Source organism: Rhipicephalus microplus, unplaced genomic scaffold (assembly GCF_043290135.1).
Source record: "Rhipicephalus microplus isolate Deutch F79 unplaced genomic scaffold, USDA_Rmic scaffold_54, whole genome shotgun sequence".
Classification (NCBI taxonomy): domain Eukaryota; kingdom Metazoa; phylum Arthropoda; class Arachnida; order Ixodida; family Ixodidae; genus Rhipicephalus; species Rhipicephalus microplus.
Window position 1 is genome coordinate 674,397 of NW_027464627.1, and position 4,371 is coordinate 678,767.

Genomic DNA, 4,371 nt, shown 5'->3' on the forward strand with positions numbered 1-4,371 from the left:
ATAGAAGTGCGAAGGTTCTGTTAGTTTGAGCTAGTTAGCGTCGTGAAACCACCAAAAACGATGTCATCTAACGAGATAGTGTTGTTTTATTGCGAGTACGAAACTGCGATAGGTGAAATATTGGGAAAGCACACAAAATGGCATGAACTAGCCAGATACTGCGTCTTGTGCCGTTACAAGTGCGAAACTGCTTTATTGTGATATTTTCTTTAAAGCGCATGCAAGTATCGTGAAACCTTAAAGAACGATGTCATTTAGCGAGATACAGCGTTCTGTACTGTAATAAGTTGGTGAGAAACTGTGAGGTCAAGCAAATATCGTAATTGTGAACGAAACAGTGTAATTGAGCGTATTTAGATACAAGTGCGAATGTTAGGTTAGGTTGAGATATCAACCGTCGTAAAACCGCATTAAACAATGTCACTTAGTGAGATGTAGTGTTTTTCAACATTACAAGTCGGGAACTACGATATCTAATGTGAAAGCGCATGAAACCGTCGTAATCTTGTAGAAAACATTGTAAAGTGGCGAGTAAAACGTTTTCTAACGATAGAAGTGCGAAGGTTAGGTTAGGTTAGGTTAGTTTAAGCTAGGTAGCGTCGTGAAACTACCAAAAACGACGTCATCTAACGAGATAGTGTTGTTTTATAGCGAGTATTAAACTGCGATAGGTGAAATGTTGTGAAAGCACACAAAACGGCATGAACAAGCCAAATACTGCGTGTTCTACCGTTACAAGTGCGAAACTGCTATATTGTGATATTCTCGTTAAAGCGCATGCAAGTATCGTGAAACCTTAAAGAACGATGTCATTTAGCGAGATACAGCGTTCTGTACTGTAATAAGTTGGTGAGAAACTGTGAGGTCAAGCAAATATCGTAATTGTGAACGAAACAGTGTAATTGAGCGTCTTTAGATACAAGTGCGAATGTTAGGTTAGGTTGACATATCAACCGTCGTAAAACCGCATTAAACAATGTCACTTAGTGAGATGTAGTGTTTTTCAACATTACAAGTCGGGAACTACGATATCTAATGTGAAAGCGCATGAAACCGTCGTAATCTTGTAGAAAACATTGTAAAGTTGCGAGTAAAACGTTTTCTAACGATAGAAGTGCGAAGGTTAGGTTAGGTTATGTTAGTTTAAGCTATATAGCGTCGTGAGACCACCAAAAAGGACGTCATCTAACGAGATAGTGTTGTTTTATTGCGAGTACGAAACTGCGATAGGTAAAATGTTGTGAAAGCACACAAAACGGCATGAACAAGCCAAATACTGCGTGTTGTACCGTTACAAGTGCGAAACTGCTATGTTGTGACATTCTCGGTAAAGCGCATGCGAGTATCGTGAAACCTTAAAGAACGATGTCATTTAGCGAGATACAGCGTTCTGTACTGTAATAAGTTGGTGAGAAACTGTGAGGTCAAGCAAATATCGTAATTGTGAACGAAACAGTGTAATTGAGCGTATTTAGATACAAGTGCGAATGTTAGGTTATGTTGAGATATCAACCGTCGTAAAACCGCATTAAACAATGTCACTTAGTGAGATGTAGTGTTTTTCAACATTACAAGTCGGGAACTACGATATCTAATGTGAAAGCGCATGAAACCGTCGTAATCTTGTAGAAAACATTGTAAAGTTGCGAGTAAAACGTTTTCTAACGATAGAAGTGCGAAGGTTAGCTTGAGTTATGTTAGTTTAAGCTATATAGCGTCGTGAGACCACCAAAAAGGGCGTCATCTAACGAGATAGTGTTGTTTTATTGCATGTACGAAACTGCAATAGGTGAAATGTTGTGAATGTACACAAAACGACTTGAACAAGCCAGATACTGCGTGTTGTACCGTTACAAGTGCGAAACTGCTATGTTGTGATATTCTCGTTTAAGCGCATGAAAGCATCGTGAAACCTTAAAGAACGATGTCATTTAGCGAGATACAGCGTTCTGTACTGCAATAATTTGGTGAAAAACTGTGAGGTTATGCAAATATCCTAATTGTGAACGAAACAGTGTAATAGAGCGTTTTTTAATACAAGTGCGAATGTTAGGTTAGGTTAAGATATGAACCGTCGTAAAACCGCATTAATCAATGTCACTTAGTAAGATGCAGTGTTTTTCACCATTACAAGTCGGGAACTGCGATATCTAATGTGAAAGCGCTTGCAAACGTCGTTAGGTTAGGTTAGGTTAGGTTAGGTTAGGTTACGTTAGGTTAGGTTAGGTTAGGTTAGGTTACGTTAGGTTAGGTTAGGTTAGGTTAGGTTTGGTTAGGTTAGGTTAGGTTAGGTTAGGGTATGTTAGGTTAGGTTAGGTTAGGTTGGTTTAGGTAAGGTTAGGTTAGGTTAAGATATGAACCGCGCTAAAACCGCATTAAACAATGTCACTTAGTGAGATGCTGTGTTTTTCACCATTACAAGTCGGGAACTGCGATATCTAATGTGAAAGCGCATGAAACCGTCGTAATCTTGTAGAAAACATTGTAAAGTAGCGAATAAAACGTTTTCTAACGATAGAAGTGCGAAGGTTCGGTTAGTTTGAGTTATGTTAGTTTAAGCTAGGTAGCGTCGTGAAACCACCAAAAACGACGTCATCTAACGAGATAGTGTTGTTTTAATGCGAGTACGAAACTGCGATAGGTAAAATTTTGTGAAAGCACACAAAACGGCATGAACAAGCCAAATACTGCGTGTTGTACCGTTACAAGTGCGAAACTGCTATGTTGTGACATTCTCGGTAAAGCGCATGCAAGTATCGTGAAACCTTAAAGAACGATGTCATTTAGCGAGATACAGCGTTCTGTACTGTAATAAGTTGGTGAGAAACTGTGAGGTCAAGCAAATATCGTAATTGTGAACGAAACAGTGTAATTGAGCGTCTTTAGATACAAGTGCGAATGTTAGGTTAGGTTGACATATCAACCGTCGTAAAACCGCATTAAACAATGTCACTTAGTGAGATGTAGTGTTTTTCAACATTACAAGTCGGGAACTACGATATCTAATGTGAAAGCGCATGAAACCGTCGTAATCTTGTAGAAAACATTGTAAAGTTGCGAGTAAAACGTTTTCTAACGATAGAAGTGCGAAGGTTAGGTTAGGTTAGGTTAGTTTAAGCTAGGTAGCGTCGTGAAACTACCAAAAACGACGTCATCTAACGAGATAGTGTTGTTTTATTGCGAGTATTAAACTGCGATAGGTGAAATGTTGTGAATGCACACAAAACGGCATGAACAAGCCAAATACTGCGTGTTCTACCGTTACAAGTGCGAAACTGCTATATTGTGATATTCTCGTTAAAGCGCATGCAAGCATCGTGAAACCTTAAAGAACAATGTCATTTAGCGAGATACAGCGTTCTGTACTGCAATAAGTTGGTGAAAAACTGTGAGGTTATGCAAATATCGTAATTGTGAACGAAACAGTGTAATAGAGCGTTTTTCAATACAAGTACGAATGTTAGGTTAGGTTAACATATGAACCGTCGTAAAACCGCATTAAACAATGTCACTTAGTGAGATGCAGTGTTTTTCACCATTACAAGTTGGGAACTGCGATATCTAATGTGAAAGCGCTTGAAACCGTCGTAATGTTGTAGAAAGCAATGTAAAGTAGCGAGTAAAACGTTTTCTAACGATAGAAGTGCGAAGGTTATGTTAGGTTGAGTTATGTTAGTTTAAGCTAGGTAGCGTCGTGAAACCACCAAAAACGACGTCATCTAACGAGATAGTGTTGTTTTTTTGCGAGTACGAAACTGCGATAGGTAAAATGTTGTGAAAGCACACAAAATGGCATGAACAAGCCAAATACTGCGTGTTGTACCGTTACAAGTGCGAAACTGCTATGTTGTGACATTCTCGGTAAAGCGCATGCAAGTATCGTGAAACCTTAAAGAACGATGTCATTTAGCGGGATACAGCGTTCTGTACTGTAATAAGTTGGTGAGAAACTGTGAGGTCAAGCAAATATCGTAATTGTGAACGAAACAGTGTAATTGAGCGTTTTTAGATACAAGTGCGAATGTTAGGTTAGGTTAAGATATGAACCGTCGTAAAACCGCATTAAACAATGTCAATTACTGAGATGCAGTGTTTTTCACCATTAAAAGTGGGGAACTGCGATATTTAATGTGAAAGCGCTTGCAACCGTCGTAGGTTAGGTTAGGTTAGGTTAGGTTAGGTTAGGTTTGGTTAGGTTAGGTTAGGTTAGGTTAGGTTAGATTAGGTTAGGTTGGGTTGAGTTGGGTTAGGTTAGGTTAGGTTAGGTTAGGTTGGGTTAGGTCAGGTTAGGTTAGGTTAGGTTACGTTAGGTTAGGTTAGGTTACGTTAGGTTAGGTTAGGTTAGGTTAGGTTAGGTTAGGTAAGGATAAT